Consider the following 20,163-nt stretch of genomic DNA (forward strand, 5'->3'; position numbering starts at 1 on the left):
GCTACAGTACTAGATATTCTCCACAAAATACTTGTCCTGAAAAATGGAAGAACTGACTCAATCTTTCTTACAAAGCCCACATCAAAAGGCCATTGCCCTTGCCACATCATGAGGCCAAGGGAGATCCTATAGTTGAACTTCCTTAACCTCTTGCTTAGTGAAGGCATGGGTGCTGCAAGATGGTCCTACAGCAGCAACTAGGAAGGGCCCACAGACCAGGGAGCTGGATTGAGCACATGGCAGGGTCTAGGGGCTCTGGATGGACAGAGCTCATCTAGGGCCATGTCCACAGGAGTTGTATGTTCTTTCCTTATCATTCTACCCAAGCCAAAATAAAGGACCATGAGCTCACCAGCTCCAGATTACTTCCAGGAATGGAAGCAAGCATTGAGAGATCAGATAAGCAGTAGATTCAGCAATGAGAGGATCAGAAGATATAATGATACAAGGGCTCCAGGTGAATCCAAGAAGTCTTACTCACATGGCCAGTAGTTTCCATAAATTGCACTCACCTTTCCCCATGCACCAGGACATCATCTTAGAGGAAGAAGCAGGAGGGTGAATACATAAGAGACTGGGCATCTTATCCAAAGGGAAGAATGAACACCAACTTCAAAAGACAGCTTAAGTTATTAAGCCTGACAGTTCCAAACTTGATGGGACATTTAATTAATTTCTCTTCCCTACCCTCATTCACTACTAATTGAGGGCTTAGGAAGAAGTCCAGATAAGCTGCACCCAAAATAAAGTAAATAAATTTTATTTTTATTTTACATACAGGTTGTATTATGACTGAAAATTTGCAACCCAGCTACACGTCAGAGATCCTAGATTTTCACATACATGTCTACAATCAATACCCAAAGAAATGTTAGAAACTTCACATGCCAATCTCAGAAAAAGGAGGAGACATTGAACAAGTATTTGTTGCAATAAGTCAAATTAATCTTTTTCAATACCTAACATGCCCTTTAACTTTAACTCCAGAGGATTAGATGTCTCTGGTGTATGGGTTTCTCACAGCAACTTCCCATCTCCTAGAGGAATCTTTGATGCACAGCAGTGGGCCCCAGTTGAACTACCAATATCTCAAGTCTAAGTCCCTGGCCATGTTCTTGGACCAGGCTCAGCTGGGGCCCAAATAGAGCCAGTTTCTCTCTCCCAGGAATTTAAAATTTGAAAGATAAAAGGTCCTCCTAGGAGTTGGTGGAACTGCATGCATTAATGTCAGCATAGCAGAAAACATGTGAATCTTCAATTTTATTCCAGATGACCGGGATGTCAGCTGCCTTGCTTCTCCCACAGACCTGGTTGGATAATTCATGTTGAGTTCCTTGAAATGTAGTAGAGTTTCTCAGTCAATTCCCTCCCTTCTGCTTAAGTTCAACAGAGTTTATTTCTGTTGTTTTCAACTTAAAAGAATCTTATATGCTGTCAACAAATGTGAACAAAAAATTCTCAGAAATTAGTGCTAGCTTCGAGACCTTCCATTGTGTAGTCTAAGGAAGGAAGAATGGAGATGGGGAACACCCACTTGGTCTTGAACTTGTGCCCATATATGGAAACTGAGGGTTGTTGAATTTGATAATGGTTGTAAATGTTTACAATTTCAACCAGACGTTTTTCTAGAAAGGTACATAAATGTCCTCAGGAATGCCAATAGTTTATAGTGTGAGGAAGCCATCTTACAGAATTAAGTGTTCCAGGGCATTGTCCATAAAATAACTTTCCAAAAGTTGTGCAGTGTTCCTTCTGCTCTAGTGGTTTGTTTATTCATGTAAAATATGTATCAGGTTGAATGTAAGCATAAAACTAACTTAGAATTCAAGATAAGAGTCAAAAGAATCAAAAAGTATAACAGCATGGAAGGATAATGACAGGACCAAGCCACTACTACAGGGGTCTAGATGCTATAGGGATCTAATTATTTCCTAAACAGAGACCGGGGAGGGAGTTTTGAAATAGCAGGGGAAAATGACTGGAAATCTTAATTTTTGAAACATACATTATTTTGAAGCTTTGCTACTAAAACATGATCTTTATATTTTACCATTGAATCAAACGAGTGAAATGGTCTAAACATGAAAAACAACAGTATTGTGAATGAGGAATAAAAATAAAGCTTGATCTTCACCTATAATATCACCTTGTAATATTTTATATAAGTAGAAAGTAACACAAATTATTGGTAATATTTTATATGTATGTGTATATATGTATGTATATAAAATAGAAGAATAAGTATAGAAGTAGGCAATTTGGGGGGGAAAGTTTCATCCAATTGTTTCAATGGTTTGTTCTGTGTCAGAGTAAAGGGCAAAAGAAGGTGAATTCAGCTATACCATTATTACCCACCCACATTAAGGATGCATTTATTCCCCTCCAGTCCATTACAGACTGCTGTGCTTTTCATTTATAGACTTTTTTTTTGCTTACTAAAAAAACTTCAATCTTTTAATATTAAAAAAGATTTTAAAGGAAAACCGTATATGTGGGAACTGACAGTTTTCAAAGAAGAAGTAACTATTTGTGGTCTAGTTCAGTGATGACTGGGAGTGTTTTGGCTTTTTTTTTTTTTTTAACCCGGCTTTCTATTAGTATTTGGAGAGCATAAACACTAATGAAGGTGAAGAACTAGGTGGAACAAGGGGATAGGGTTTGGAGTAATGGGATGAAATTAAGAAAAGGGAAATTTAGGTTGATTACCAATTACCAATTGAAAATCTTCTTAATGTTGAGGTCTATTAGACTGTAGGGTAATCTTCCAAGGGAAGTGGTGGGACTCCCATTGCTTAGATGTTTAAAATTAGAGTGGACAGTGCATTATCATGAACACCCCGTGGTGAACGATCCACCCCAGAGCGTGGAATGAGTGAGTTCACCTTGGTTGCCTTTACAGGCTCAAGCTTCTATGCACTCTGGAGAGAGAAGAGAAAAGCCACCCCCAGCTACCCCACACAGATCAGTCTTTGCCCAAGTGATGGGGGGAATGATTTTAAAATATTTCTTCTGCTTTTTATCTGCAGCAGCCTTACAAACACATCAATAGAAACCTAAAAGAGGCGGTTCTGTTGGCAACAAACAGTTAAGATATATGTTTACCACCAGGGAAACTGACATCTTTCTGAGACTTACAGAAACCCATGTCTTGTGTCATGTGGCACTCTGCTTTTCAGTGAAGTAAAAATCAGAGGGACCAGAAAGTGACTTTTTAATAACATGGCCATCATGACATTTGCTTGTGAATATGTTCTCTCATTCCTGAAAGACAAAGATATAGAGGGAATAGGAGGTAAGAAGTAGAGTGAGAAATTAAGAGAGAACAGGTCTGATGAGCAATTGACAAACATTCTGCCATGTTCCAGGGACCTACAAAGGTTGACATCAGTGATTGCATGAAAAGTGGACAGTTCCTTTTGAGCCCTAGGAGCCCATCTCAGTACCCGGACATCAATTTCAGGAAAGGTTCTTATACTTAATAGGAACATTTCTGGAAATTAGTATGTTAGAGCAGATGCAGTTACATCTTCTGATTTTAATGAAATATTATTTTGTGCTCTTTGATAGGGGTTCTGTCAGTCACAAAAAATGAGAAGCAATATTAGATCCACATGGTATTAGAATTAGTCTTTTTTCAGAATATTTCCCTATTGTGGGTTAAATAAACATACCTAGCTTCAAGAAAAGCTGGAAAGAAAGATAGCATGAGCTGACATACACCTACATACAAACTGTTGAGGGAATGGTAAGAGCCAGAGACGCGAGTGATGAAAATCAGACATGCAGAGCCCAATATCCTCTCATTTGTGGAGGTGACACAGGAGAGTCAGAATGTCCTTGGCAGCTGAGGGCAGCAAGAGCTTGTGCTCTGAAGTCTCTATTAAATGAAACTGGTCTTTTCAGCCAAGTAGAATGCCACCAGGCTGCCCCCTTCCTTCATCTTTATTGCACCTGCATGCTAGTAGCCAGCGGTTATAAAAGGAATCTTCAGTCCACAGAGAAGGTAATCTGGAGCAAGAGGAGATAAGTATAATGCAAGGCTTCAGTTTTTCTTCTGAAAAACGTGCGTGCATGAAGGGGGAGACTTAAAAAAAGAGATTAAAATTGTATCTTATGTACTACATGTGCCATTCTGGTTCCCCATTTCTTTCCCATGAGGAGTTCTTTCTGTTTTTCTGAGTTTAATGCTTTTCTCGATTGCAACATTTCTGTAGTCTGTCAGTCAATAAAAATATCTCACTCCTACCAACTAGTTTCACACATGAAGTGATTATTTTGCAGAAAAAAAAATTATCTTTATTTCCCTTCTGGGGGAAAAAAACTTCTTTAGAAACTTGAGGTTGTACACAAGGAAATGTATGTTTCGGGGTTCAGACACTTACATGCAATCTATTGCTTACACTTGCAGCTTCCACAAGCCCACATGGTGCTTATTTATCAGGAATAGTATTTTGAGATGAACTGTTACCTCTACTTTGAGCTCCAGGTGCTCAGCGATTGGCAAAGTGTCCTGACCACTAGGCTGTAGCCAGCATTCAGACAGCAGTGTTGCTGACCTGAAAACCTTTTGAGTGTGCCAAGGCTTGCTGCATGGTTTGTATATCATAAGCCAAAGAGAGAGAGCAAATTGGAAAGGAAGTGCAAAAGCACCACTTCCATTTTCTTTTCTCCCTTATTGGCCAAGCTGGCAGGAGCGGTGGCTGATTGATAAACTAAATTTTCTAGATAAAGAAGCAAGTGACTTGCTTTCATGAAAGTGGTTGCTTTTGGTTGAGATTCCAGCCTCCCAAAGAATAAATGTGTGCTCATGTGCTGAGAAAATCCAAGATCACCAGTTGGGGTATCTTAAAGTCAAAATATAAAATCTGAGCAATGTTATTCATCTGAAATAAAAACCAACAAGTTTCACCGGAGAAAAAGCAACATTTCTGAAAATATTTCAATCATTCAAATTTACCTTCAAAACTGAACACATACAGTATTAAAATATCCAAACGTTTACTTCTTATGTTCAATTAAGGGGATGAATTTTTCCCTAGACATGAACATTACAATTTATTTTTTAAATAATAATATTTTATATGTAAACATAATGTCAGAGCTCATTCATGGAAGTTATTTTATTTTATCTTTTAAGAAACGTTCAATTTTTATTACTCTAAAAAAGTTGACTTAATTATAGCTTAGTTTTATTTAACCAACTGGTGGAAAAGAAGTTTAGTTGAAGCTATGCATCAATAAAGTTCACATTTAATAATAAACTTGGTCATAATAGATTAAGAAAATCATGACCACTTAATATATTTTCCATGATACTTGCTGAAGTAGGTTTATTCATATCCCATAAAAATTATGATACCTTCCTTGGGAGCAGAGATTAGAGATACCACAATACTGTTTGTTCTGTTGACAAAGTGTTTAGCTTCTGCTTTTCAGGACATAATTTATGTCCCAGGTATCTCTTGGAGTTCTGGCTTCTCCCAGTAACTCCTGTATAATCTGCATTTCCACACTCCACAAATAGTCCCAGCTGAAGTAGACATTGAGTTTGTGCTTTATCTCTATTGGACCATTTCCCCAACATTAACTATTAAAGCTTTAAAGGACTCACTCATGAACTCATGCTCAGGTCTTAGTATCCAGAAAAGTTCTAGTAGCTTTGCTCTTCCTTGAAGACTTCCCAGAATTCTTTCCATCTGACAGTGAGGTTATATACTCTACCTAAATAGCAACTAGCAAAACAAAGAAAAAACACAAGACTTGCATTCTCTGTGAGCATCTCAAACTGATAAGGGTTCCGAGAAGTTTCTCTGTGGCCTCTGGCATGCACTGGGTTGGAGAGACAGAGCTCTAGGCTAGCCCCTGAGAAATCCTGCATCAAAAGTCAGCAAAGCCTCAGGGCTTACTCTGCATCCTAGTGCTCTCATTCAAACCTTGCTGAGGCTCTGTGACTAGGCAGGACAAGTGTGGACGTCCCTCCTTTACAGATGAAGAAAGGGAGGCATTCAAGCTAAGTGTCATTTCCAAAGTCACAGAACCACTAAGAAATATGAATCAGCATTCAAGCTAAGTGCTTTGACTCCATGATACTTATTAGCTTAGATTCTGGTTAATTTAACCAAAATACATCCTTCATTTTTTTATTTCAAAATATTAAGGGGATACAGATGTTTTTGATACATAGCTTGAATCAGGGCTATAAATGTGCCCATCACCTGAATAGTGTTCATTGTACCTGTTAGGTGGGTTTTTGACCTTCCCCTCCTCCCCCCTCTCTCCTGCTTGATTCCAATGATTTTTACTATTGGTGAGACTGCACATTAGTAGAACCCCTATGGAAAACAGTATGGAATTTCTCAAAGGACTAAAAGTAGACCTACAATTCGATTCAGCAATCCCACTAATGGGTATCTATTCAAAGGAAAAGATGTTCTTCTACTTTTGATTAACAAGTGGAAATTTGAGTTAGTATTTCGAAAGCAAAGGACAGAGAAACTTAATAATACTGAAAGTCAGAGACTACACCTTGGTCAAGTTTTATATCCTGGAACCCCATTGAATAAAATGGAATGAGGACAGATGTAAGGGAGGAAGCATACAAAAGTGTGTAAAATTCACTAGTTAAAAATTGATTTACAAATAAGTGCAAAAAAGGATTATGTAATTTTGCTGACAAGATACACATATGCAAAGTAAAATAACATAGGAGCCCCCAAAAGGGCATTATCAGTCCCCCACCTTAATTCATAGGAGGAGTTAGTATCAGCCATGTAATTTGTGGGGCCAGTACAAAATGTGGAGTTCCTTATTCAAGAATGATTAAAAGTTTCAAGACAGTGACAACACAGCATTAAACCAAGCACAGGGTCGTAGGTGACTGCACAGATCCCATATCCATGAAGCAGATCACGGTTGACATTGCCTTTCCTACATGTTATCTAGTTCTGCTTCAAAAGCAGATTTCAGCTAGCTCAATGTAAAGGAAAACTAACTATCAGTTAGGGCTGTTTACAAATAGAGCAGATTGCTTTGTTAAGCAGTTTGCCCTTCAGTGGGAAGTTCAGATGGAACCTGGAACACTATCTGTCAATGATGTTGAAGGGAAGATTGATCCCCACATTAGGACAGAGCCAGATTTGATCTCAGGGCTCCTTTCTCATGCTAAGATTCTGTGAAACATATAATTTTTCATCATCTTCAGATTTTCAGGAGGAGCTGCTTTATATGATTCGTTAATACCACTGAATTAGCCCACCGGATTTCCTGACACCTTTACTTTAAAGGGATATAAAAAAATCGCAGTCCCAAAAATCTTGGGATTATGGTCATTTGACATAAGTAAAGGTGGCTCTACACGTGTGGGCATTGGGAGTATTTGTGGGACTCCATTCAGCATGAAAAATGCTTGTTAATATACCTGAAAGACAGCTAAGGAGACTAGAGTGTTTGATGACTTCAAAATCCACGTGTCTGTCAATGCTATGCAAAGCTTAAGGTCCACTTGCTGACAAAATACCACAACTAACATTTTTTGGTCACTGTGAGTCTGCAATTAATTGTGGTGTTATTACATAGAGAAGCTAAAGTAAGACAAGCTACTAAGGAAATATTTGGAAGTGTCAGAGCCATAATATTGAAATGCAAATTAAGGTGATGCTCCACAGTTAAAAAGTAGCAAATGCAGTATCTCATGCCTTCTCAGATTGATCAACAATGAAACCAGCCCACATATACAGTTGGGCAGAAAAACTAGTAGATTCCCAACACACATTGGATTCTAGGACCATAGCAAGAAGCAAAAATATAAAACAACCAAAGTGTTACTGTTTTGCCCAAGTAACAGAATCATTAACAATATTAATGTCTTATGTTTTTAAGTCCTCCCAGGCTGTTCAGCTGTTGAAATGTACTTAACATTAGTTAAATGCACCCTGGCTAGTGGTTAAGTTGACGTGCTACTGTTTCCATGGAGAACTATCATTCAATAGCATTTGCCATTGCCATTTTGTTAATAAAATAAGGACGGCATTGGTTTCTAGCATCCTGGATTTTTGTTGAGCAAAGCAGCATGGTGCATGAAAGGCATGTCAAGAGATGTGACGTAAATGGAAATCGCAGAGTATCATAATGCAGCACAACAGGTGCACAAAATAGATGTTCAGAATGGTTTCTATTATTTGGCTTTTTTGGAATCAAATCAGAATCAAGAACAATAGTGGCCATTTCAGATAAATTACTTCTGCACATTCTTGCAGATTGAGCAGCTGTAAAGGAGGGGAGGGGGAAGTTGGGGGTGCTTGCTATTTGGAAGGTGGATGCAAATACATTTGTAATGTGTATACAGTATACTCAGTATATTAAATTTTTGCCTTTCATGTGCAATGATAAAAGTAGTTTTCTTTCCAGGATTGCATGTTTCATTAATACTACATTTTAATAATTAAACAGCACAACTCTACAGGCAATAGCTAAGATAAAAGTTTGCAGACAATCCATTATTTTTCTCAGACAGTCCTTCTGAAGAGCCCATGGAGATGCAGTTTAATGATTTAACTTCTAAAATAGGTTGTTTAATAAAATACTGGGTGTTTATATAGTTTTGTTCTAGCAGGCAGTATCTTTTCTTTTGTCAGGTGTGGTGTTATTAATGAGAGGAGGTGGGGTGAGGGGCAGGTACTCCCCACTGCACATCATTATCCACTTCTGCCCACTCTCTGGCTATTTTTGTTACATTACAGTTACTATTTGTAATTTTTAACGTTGGGAAAGGAGAGGTTTGTTGTCTTTTTAATCCTCTCTGTTAGCATATTCTATTTTATTAGACATAATTCAGAGGGAGAGAGAGAAGGGAGGCAGATACTGGTTAAGGGGGATATATAATTGGGTGTAGTGGGATTAAACTATTATTAGTGTACACTCCTAATGGATGCCCCATAAAGAACCCATGGCAAAGGCATTTAATGAGTTATGAAGGAAGAGTAGGCAAGCTGAACAGTGTTCCCATTATTACAATCCTACTTATACACAAATTGTTTAGTGACCCCTTGAAAAGAACACCAGACGCCTGATGGATTTCAGCAGAGTCATTTTCCTTCAGAATCATCTGTACTTTTTTAATCTGTGACTTCTGATTTGCAAGATCTTTCTCACTTGCCAATCCTGATATTTAGTTTTGCTGCAACATCAAGCCTTGACTATTTAAAAAAATTCCTTTAAAATTTTAAATCTAACAGAGAATATACAAAGGTATATAAAAAATGGCCTCTTCTTTGTTTTGGGGGGGTTTTTTTAGAAAAAGCAAGATAGGTATGTGAACACTAATGCCCCCAGGTGATGGGAGTAGGAAATAAATTAACAAACATTATTTTTAAGTATAAATATTCAAAAGTAAAAAAAAAGTTAAATGTGAAAACTATAATGTGCTTTTATGTCAAGTTTAAAAATAATCAGAGCTACATGCTTTTGCTTTGGTTCTTGTTGTCGATGTTGCAGGTGAAAAATCAAAAAGAAAGTGAAAGTGCATAGAGTTTCACAGATGTATTAGATAGCATGCTTAAGGGTATTTGATGGATTACTCTTTGGTTTAAGCATGTATCAGATGGATTACTCTCCACTTAACTTGTGTAAATATGTACAGTAAATCTTTTCCTCCTTATATTTTTTTCTACTCTTCTCCTTCTTACAATAAAGTGGGTATTTTTTCCCCTCTTAAAGAAACATATTATAGATTTGGTGACAACAGCAGGGAAATCATGACACATCCGTCAGAGTTACTCTTGTGTGATATTTCTCAATCCTCACAGATTTTTGATAATACTTTTGTCTAAGATGGAATTACTATTGCACTTTGCTAAAATTCATAATGGTGAATGTTTGTAAAATGCTTTCTCTCCAGCGAAATCATCACTGCACATAACGATGATGATTCTGAGGCTGCTTTATCTAAACTTGTATTAGAATTAGTACTTGAAATCCTATTCCATTGTAAAGTTTCAAATAATATTCTTTCCCAAACGAATACATTTTAAAACAATTTAAATTCCATAGCTGGCTGTGTTTTTTCTGTAAATCCTCTCTACCTTTCTTCTGTGGAAGCCTGTCCAGCAACTTGGAATGTGTCTGTAAAATATGAAAGAACCAAGGATGGTATTCCAGTGGAAACTGAGCTATCCCCCAAAATGGAATGTTTATGTAAGCAATTTCACACGATAAGGTTTACGGCTAAGGTAACACACATCCAAGATCCAGGATTTAACCTTCCAAAGATACAGTTTCATTTTTTGATGTATCTTTTTGCTTTTATAAACTGAGTTTCAGTTCTCATACATAAACTATCAGGTAGAGAAATGAAAAGTTCTTTGCATGAAAAATAGTATCCTAAGGTATATGAAAACTTGGTGTTGGAAGTAATTTTCACTTTTTTTCCCATTCGTTTTTATTGCTTTCCAAAGTAAAAACTCCATAGACTCAGAAGCCAAAGGGCCTTTTGAAAAATGCCACTTTCAGATTTCAGCCAACAGCCACAGCTGAATCGACAGGGAGGGTTCTAACAAGACAGTTGCTTGCTGCCGGCTACAGTTCCCACTTTTGTTTCCTATGGAAACTAACACGGGGCAAATTGAAAGAGTGATTATTTTAAGGCTCCACTGTCTTTCCTGATCCAGTGTCTACAGTATTTTCATAGAAAATGGAAGCAGGAAAAGCAGGGGAGATGTCAGGCCTTGTCAGTTTCAGCTGTGGTTGTTGGCAGAGAGCTGAAAGTTTCAGCTTTTCAAACAAGCTACAGAAATCTCTGTTCTTTCTACTTTTAAAGCAAAAAATGTCCGTTGAACATCGACTTCACCTTTACCTGTCCCTTCCATGTTTTCCTTTTGTGTGGGGATTTTTAGAAAGGAAAAATGGCCCAATAGTTCATATGGGTCGTTACGAGGGAAAATTGCAGTGCCAAAACTTTGTTCCAATAAATTAATCCATGAATAATGGATTCTCTCTAACCACGGGATACTGTATCTGTGAATGTAAGTAACTAGTTTATCCAATTGGAGATTTATTCCCACCCTTGGTTTTCTCTTTTGTTTCCTTCCTTACAAACACTTCTTCATTTAAAAATCTCAACTTTTATGGGGTTAGGAAAAAAGGGCAGGAAGTACAATAAATATCAGTTGCTCAGAAAATATGAATTAGTACTGATCGTGATGCTAAAACTGACTTCAATTAAGAATTAGTATTGTCTTTGCATGGATAAAACTTCTGCTATCCTCCATTGGGAGTTATTTCTCTAGGTAACTTTAACAAAATCACTACCTTTAAATTTTAAGAATTCAGATATTTGCTTATTTTTGATTCCCCAATCCTTTTTAAAATCATATAGTGATTTAAATGACTTTCCAGTGTCACACAGACCCGAAATGGGATGCAAACCCAGACCTTTCTGACTCAGAACAACTGTGCTATAGCCCATTTTTGACCTTCACTTGCTCACCCATGGCGGAGAGAGGGTGGGAAATGACAGAAAACAATCCTCCATGTTCTGTGTGTCACTGTAGACAGAACAAATGCCTCACACTGTTAACCTGACACATTGGACTGCATAGCATATACATTCATTATGGCGCAAGGTAATTAGAAGAATGAAAGCTTGTTCACAAAAAGAGCTATAAATAGTCTGAGATTTGGTTTGTCATCTTACTTGGTTGCTCCCAGCATCTCCAGTGAGCCTCAGCCTCCGCAGCTTCCCACCCTGCCCCTCCCACCTTACCCATGTGGAGGTACACCCTGGCCCCACACTGCTCCTTCCCAAAGCTGCCTGGACCCCAGAGCCTGGCCCTGAGGCTGGCATGACAGAGACCCACACAAAGGAGATACGTGACCTCAGAGGCATGGACACCAAATCCCTGGCATCCAGGCATCTTGGGTGAAAAGAAGGATTGTGTTTACATCAGGGGAAGGGGCTGACCCAGATATGTTCTCTACCTTCCAACGACGATGTCCTTCCCACCTCTCTACGCAGGCGCACACACACACACACACACACACACACACACACACACACACACACACACACCCTGAACAAACCATGTTTCAGTCTTGTCTCAAAGTCAAGAGTAGATCCCTATATTTAGGTTCCATCAATTCAAAATTGCCTAAATTTTTTTGACAAGGGAAAAAAAAAAGACATTCATCCTACAAATCACAGTCAATGCTATTACAAGTCAGATATCTACGAGCTTTAACAATTGATGTAAATGTTGTAAAGTCTGAACAAAGATCCAAAATTATTTCCCAGGTTGAAGAAGGTGGGGAGGGAGAGGAAGCAGATGCCACTGAGACATTTGTAACCTGGAGGCTGAGGCCAAAGAGTGAGCTACCCTTGGGTTGGGGAGGGGCAGGGCCGGGACTGACCTCTAACCTGTGGCTAATGGGCTTTCATCTGTACTGTTTAGGACACTCGAGCATTTTTGTCTCCTTGAGCTCATAAAGTTCAAAATGAAAAACCTCACAATTATGTTTTCTGGTTTTAATGAAGCAAATGGGAATTTTTTTCCAACTTAACTATTAAGGTAAATTGCCAATTTCCTTTTTTAAGGAAAATAAAATCTGATCTTTAAGACAGAACTCTTACTAATACTTATTTGATAACAATATTTGGAAGTAATTTTTTATATATTTTTAGACATTTTAGACTACCAAAACAAAACCCTAAAATTACTTCAAAAGAGTCATTTTGCAAATTAAAAATACAGATCATTTTCAAAGGGCAAATCTCAAAAATCTTCTAATTAAAAAAAATAAATCCTAATTATTCTACAAACCCATCTAATCTTGATAGTATATACAGATATGTGTCCATGTATATAGGTACATATAATTATAAATATGCACGTATGCACACACACATATATATCCATACATTTATTTTTTTTTAATTGAGAGTCTGTTAAGAGCACATATGCTTAAGTCCAAATTAGCACTCTTTGAGTTCAAACTCTGCCATTTACTAATTGAATGAACTTGGACAAGTTCCTTAGCCTCCCTGTGCCTGAGTTAATTCATCTCTAAAATTGAGAAAAATAGCAGTACTTCTGTCCCTGCTACGTGGTAAGCACCATGTAAGTGTTTGTTAAGTGAATAAAATATCATTATGATGATAATTCTGTTAGAAACAATCTGATGAAGTAAGTACTACGATCTCCATTGTGCCAGATAAGGTGATCCAGGCTTAGAAGCCCCTATTCCATCGCAGTTCGGTGACACAGTTAATATGGTGTGAATTCCAACTCTGCCTAACCTCAAAGCCCCTGTTCTTTCCACTAAAGCACATCGCCACCTTTTCTTCAGATTTGTCAATGGATTTTTTTCATATGCATTCTTATATGTAAGGCTTAATTGTTTTTTTACTTGATATTTTTCAGACATCATAGATGCTCATTCTTTAATGATGATATGGCTTGTTCTTTAAGTTTGGTTTTTGAACTTGTATTTTATGGAGGTTTTTATTAATGAAAACAGACGAATCAATCTATTCTGACAGTATCTTCTCTTTTGTTGTCATTTAGGAAAGTCTTCTTAAGCTTGATGTCAACAATATTCTCATATTTTTTTCTAAAATATTTAGTTTTACTTTTCATATTTAAAATAATTCTCCATTTGCAATATATTTTTGCAAATAATGTGAGGTAGGGATCTTAATTTTGTCTTTTCAATCTCTTTTTTTCCCAGTTGTTCCAGCACCATTTATTAACAAGTTCTTATTTGGCATTCCAGCTCAAATATAGCCACACTATCCTGAGCTCCTGCGTCTGTGTGTGTATGTGTATGCTCACACGTGTGTGCACTGTCTCTGAGCTCCTGATTCTGTTCCAGTGGTCTATCTGTTAACCCTTCCAGGAGTACCACAATGATTTAGTCACTATAGCTTTATAATAAGCCTTGATATCTGTTTGTTCCTTTCCATTATTATTCTTTGATCTGCATGATTTCAATTTCCTTTTTTTTTTTTTGCCATTTCTCTGCTTTCTTTAGGGTTCAAATTTTTATTTCTAAAGTAACCTTTCTTAAATGATGCCTGTGAATGGTAAATAATCTTAATTTTATCTGAAAATATCTGAATTTCAACCCTAGTCTTATTATCACTAACTGAAATTCTACGCTGACAGTTTAGTTATCATCTTCTAGTCCACTTAACATATTATGCCAGTGTCTTTTTATTTCTTTTATTTATTTTTTCTTTTATTTATTTTTTCTTTTATTTATTTATATATTCTTTTACTTATTTTTGTGGCACCTGAGAAGTTTCCATTTTAAAGCTAGTTACACATTTAAAAGAATATTCATTAAATTATACCCAGCTTTTTGGTATCTGTACCAGGAGGACAGTCATGCTATTTAATCTACCACACTTCTGGAATCAGAAACCTAACAATGTCTTTATCATCAGATCACAGCCAGGTGCCATGCTGCAGGGGACATAATGAAAATTGTGGTGGGACTTTCAAAGACTAAGGTAGCCGTCTTCAACCTGTCTTTCAATCATGAATCCATGTTCAGTGATACATTTTACATGTGTTTTTATTTCTATGTGTATTATTTTGGCTTATGAAACAACTCTTAGATATTCTGCCATCAGCATTGGTTGATTATTCACAGCATTCAAAGGATAGAAAACAAAACACTTCAGGACCAAAAATTCTACACCTCCCCTCAGCCTCCTGTGCACACCCCTTTCATGGCTCTCTGGAAATTGATATTATCTTCGCCTCTCAAATCCAGATAGACCATTGTATCTTCAGAAGTAGGACCGGGTTTCACTTCACTTCGTATCCCTATAACCTGGAACAGTGACTAGCACGTAGAAAGAACACGCTTGTTGAATAAACGAAAAACAGAGAGGCAGGTAGAAAGTACAGGGATAAAGCGGCACAGCTGAGGCAGGAATCATGCAGCAGTGCCCTTACGGGTACCTTCGTCCCTCGGAACCCCCGGGAGATTAGTTCCAGGACCACCCTCCAATGCCAACCCCTGCAGATGCTCCAGTCCCGCAGCGGCTCTTCGGGCTCTTCGGAATCCAAGGACAGGAAAGTCGGCCCTCCGTGTCCGCGGGTTCCACGTCCCTCCTATACTGTATTTTCCACCCGGGGTTGGTTGAACCTGCGGATGCCATACCCAAGGATACGGAGGGCCAACTGTATATACCAAAATTCATTTCAGATGGAGAAACTCGTAACTGCTTGATTTTAAACATGAATTTTTTGAAGAAGGATATTGAAACTAAGACATTTGCTTTGCCAAGAATGAAAATGTAGCATTGTCCACGGACAGAAAAATACATTTCTGGGGTGACTTGAGCAGAAAACAGAATTTAGTTCAGAGGAGCAGAGCAGTGTAAGAAGAAGAGCTTGATAATATGGCGAGTGTCTCCAGACTGTAGAGGGTCACAAAACTGATTTCTGCACAGGAATTCTGATTTTATTCACTTAGGAAATTGAATCTGAGAAGTAGTATCAGCCTAACAACTCTGAGGAATTATTTAAGTATTAGACATAATATGAACACACATATTTGTTTGAAAATCACCCATACTGTTGCATATATCAAGAGTTCATTATTTTTTATTGACAAGTAGTTGTCCATTGTACAAATACACCACAATTTCTTTATCCATGAAACAGTTAATGAGTAATTCAGGTTGTTTCCAGTTTGGGGGTGTTACAAATAAACTGAGATGAACATTCATGTACAAGTTGTCATATGCACTATTGTTCCTGTTATTTTATTTCATAAATACATAGCAGTAAGAAGGCTAGATCATATGGCAGGAGTTTATTTACCTTTTTAAGAAAATGCCAAATATTTTCCAAATGATTGTATCATTTTATGTTTCTACCAGCAGAGTATGAAAGTTCTAGTTACTCCACATCCTTTTCAATAGTTAGGATGATCGGTCTTTTGAATTTTATGCATTCTGTGTATAGAGGTATCTCATTGTAGGTTTTAATTTACCCTCTGTAATAATTAACTATGTTGAGTACTTTTTCATGTTCTTACTTGCTATCTATATACCTCTGTAATGAAGTGTCCATTAAAATCTTTTCCCCATTTTTATTGAAATTTTTTGTTTTCATATTAATCAATTTTGAGACCTCTTCATATTCTGAGTACAAGTCTTTTTTTCAGATATATGTTTTGAAAATATTTTCTCCCAATCTGTGGCTTGTCCTTTCTTTCTACTAACAGTGTTTTTTAGGGAGAGTAAGTTTTTAATTTTGATGAATTCCAATTTATCAGTTTTTCTTTCCTTTTACGGATAGCGATTTTGCTTCATATCTAAGAAATCTTTGAGGCAGTCACAAGAATTTTTTCTTTTGTTTTCTTCTAAAAGTTATAAAGTTTTAGGTTTTACATTTATGACTATAATACATTCTGAGTTAATTTTTTCCCATGGGTCAGGCCAGGCACAGTGGCTCACACCTGTAATCCCAGCACTCTGGGAGACCCAGGGGGGAGGATGGCTTGAGGTCAGGAGTTTGGGATATATGGGTCAAAGTTCACCTTTGGAGGTATGCAAATCATGTTTGTTTCAGCATGATTTGTTGAAATGTCTACGTTGCTTTAATATACAGATTTCTTTAATTTTTTGGTTCAATTAAATATATCAGTCTTTTTTGTTTTCTCCTTTGCTGTTATGCTTGGAAAATTCTTCTCCACCTAGAATTGAAGTAAATTATATTTTCTCCCAGGAATTTTAAATTTCCTCTTCATCACTTTTCTATGTTCATGGTTTAGTCCAGTTAGAACTTACTGTGGTAGAAAGTGATATAGATATAGATACAGATATAGATAGCGCTGTTGGTTAATGTATTAGTATAATTAAGAATCCTACCAGATTCCACACACAAAAATGGTTCCAGTTGGTTTTAAAAGTTATATGGAAAAACTAAAACTGAAAAAACAAGAACACGTAAGTTTTAGTTATGGTGGGATGGAATTGAGACATGAACTATTACTACATAAACAAGAAGATGTAAAAATTATAATAGAATATCAAATGTAAATTCATTGTTAATACATTTGGAAATATTAAACAATCTAAGAAAATATAAAATGATAAAATTTGCCAAAAAAGTTGAAAAACTGAATATAAAAATAAACGTGAAAGAAATCAGAACTGTTTTTAAAGAATTACCTCCACAAAATGCTGTAGGTCCAGGTAGCATTGTGAGAGAATTCTTTAACAAAATTCAAAGAAGTTCCATGGTACATAAACTGAGACAGAGCACAGAAAAAGATGAAAAGTTTCCTAGTTATTTTTGCAAAGCTAGTATGACCTCAAAAACAAAACTACAGGTTATTCGCAATTGTGCATATGAATGTAAAAAATCCTAAACCATATTAGATGATCAAATCAGTCAAATCTAGAGAAAAGTTAATGTGCCATACCCAGTTGGGCTTTATTCTAGAAAGTGATGGGCAGTTCATTACCAGAAATCTAGTAATATTAAACCTTAAAAATCCTTAAAGATTTATTTTTCAAACTTTTTAAATTTCAATGTAATTGTAGACTCACACACATTTGTAAGAAATAATACAGAATAATAATGTAGAAATAATATGCCCAGTTTTTCTAGTGTAACATCTTGCCTAACGATAGTACAGTATCACAAGCAGGAAATTCATATTGATAAAATCTATTGCACTTCAGATTTACACACACTTTTTGTTTGTTTAGTTCTATGCAATTTTATCACAAGTGTGGATTCACACGACTACCACCACAGTCAAGATCCAGAACAGTTCTACAATAAAATTCTCTACCTTTTATAGACCGAGCCACTTCCCATGGCAACCACTAATCTGCTATTTCTATGATTTTGTCATTTCTTTGTCAAGAACGTTACGTAAATAGAACCATAAAATGTGTAACCTTCCTGAGATTGGCTTTTTTCACTCAGCATAATTCCTTGAGATCTATCCAAGTTTTTGGTTGTATCAACAGTTTGTTCCTTTTTATTGCCAAGTGGTATTCCATGGTATGAATGTACCACAATTTGTTTTAACCATTCACTTGCTGGAGGACTTACGAATTGTTTCTAGTTTGCAGCTACTATGTATGAATAAAGCTGCTGCAAAAATTTATGTACAAATTTTTGTTTGATCATAGGTTTTCATTGTTTAAATGTTAAAAAAAAAGTGCAATTGCTGGGTCAGATGGTTTGCCTATGTTTAGTTTCATAATCAACTGCCATACTCATTTTCATGTTACCTTTCCACTAGCAATGTGTGAGTTTTCCAGTTTCTCTGCATCCACATTGACATTTGGTGATATCACTGTTTTTTATTTTAGCCATTCCTCTAGGCATGTAGTAATAGCTCCTTGTGATTTTCATTTTAATTTTCTTAATAACTAATGATACTGAAAATCTTTTCATGTGCTCATTTGCCATCAGTATGTCCTCTTCAGTGAAATGTCTATTTATATCTTTTGCCCATTTTCTAACTGGATTGTTTGTTTGCAGATATTTTCTACCAGTCTGTAGCTTGTCTCTTCATCTTCTTAATAGGGTTTTTGCAGAGCAGAAGTTTTATTTTTCATGAAGTCCAATTTATCAATTTTTCCCTTTATGAATTGTGCTTTTGATGTCATGTCTAAGAACTCTTTGCCTGGCCCTAAATCTTGCAGGTTTTCTCCTGTACTTTTTTTTTAATTTCATACTTTACATTTAAGCTTGTGATCCATTTTCAGTTAATTTATGTATAAGGTGGAAGACTTAAGTAGAGATTCATTTTTTTGCATATGGATGTCCAATCGCTCCAACATCATTTATCGAAAAGGCTATCCTTTCACTACTGAATTACTTTTGCACCTTTGTCAAAAATCAGTTGAGTATATTTGTGTAGGACTATTTCTGGGTTCTCTATTCTTTTTACTGTTATATCTTTATCCCTCTGCCAATACCACACTGTCTTGAATTACTATGTAGTGGGCCTTGAATATCTTCCCACTTTATTCTTCTACAGAATTGTTTTTAACTATTTTGGGGGGCTGTGCATTTCCATATAACCTAAACCTGTTTTTGTCTATAAAATCCATTTCCGGAGATTGATAGAAATTGCATTAAACCCATAGATCAATTTGGGGAAATTTAATATCGCTACTGTTAAGTTTTATGATTTATGAATATTATATGTCTCTTCATTTAGTTAGGACTTCTTTGATTTTATTCATCAGCAGTTCATAATTTTCATCATAGAAATCCTACACATATTATGTTAGATTTATAACTATTTCATTTTCTTGATAGCAATTATACATTATATTGGGTTTTGATGTTGGTTTCTATTTGCTTGTTATTAGTTTATAGAAATACAATTAATTTTTCTATCTTGTATCATATAACCTTGCAGAAATCACTTACTAGTTTCGTGAGATATTTTTGTGATTCCTTGAAATTTTCTGCATACACAATAATGTCAACTACAAATAGGGACAGTATTTTTTTCTCTTTACAAATGCATGCCTTTCATTTTTTTATTGCACTGGTAGAACTTCCAGCACCATATTGAATAATAGTGAAGAAAGCAAACATCCTTCCTTGATCCTGATTTTAGGGGAAAGAATTCAATCTTTCATTATTATGAAAGTATGATGATAACTATAGGTTGTTTATAAAAAATCTTTATCAAATTGAAGTAGTTCTCCTCTATTCCTATTTTTCCTTCTTTTCTTTTTTTCCTTTGAGACACTGTAGCCTCAAATTCAGGCTCAAGTGATCCTCCTGCCTCAGCCTCCCAAGTAGCTGGGACTATAGGCATGTACTACCACACTGGGTTAATTTTTCTATTTTTTGTAGAGACAGGGGCTTTGCTTTTGCTCAGGCTGGTCTTGAACTCCTTGCCTTAAGCAATCCTCCTGCCTCGGCCTCCCAAAGTGTTAGGATTACAGGCATGAGCCACTGTGCCCAGCCTATTCCTGTTTTTCTGAGAGTTTTAATCATGAATGTAATGTATTAGAATATGTCAAATAATTTATCTGCATTAATTGATATAATCATATCATTTTTCTTTTTAGCTTGTTGATATGGTAGATTACATTAGTTGATTTTGGAATGTTGAACCATCATTGTACACCTAGAAGAAGTCCCATGTGGCCATGGTGTATAATTCTTT

This window comes from Lemur catta, chromosome 4 (assembly GCF_020740605.2).
Source record: "Lemur catta isolate mLemCat1 chromosome 4, mLemCat1.pri, whole genome shotgun sequence".
NCBI classification, from domain to species: Eukaryota; Metazoa; Chordata; class Mammalia; order Primates; family Lemuridae; genus Lemur; species Lemur catta.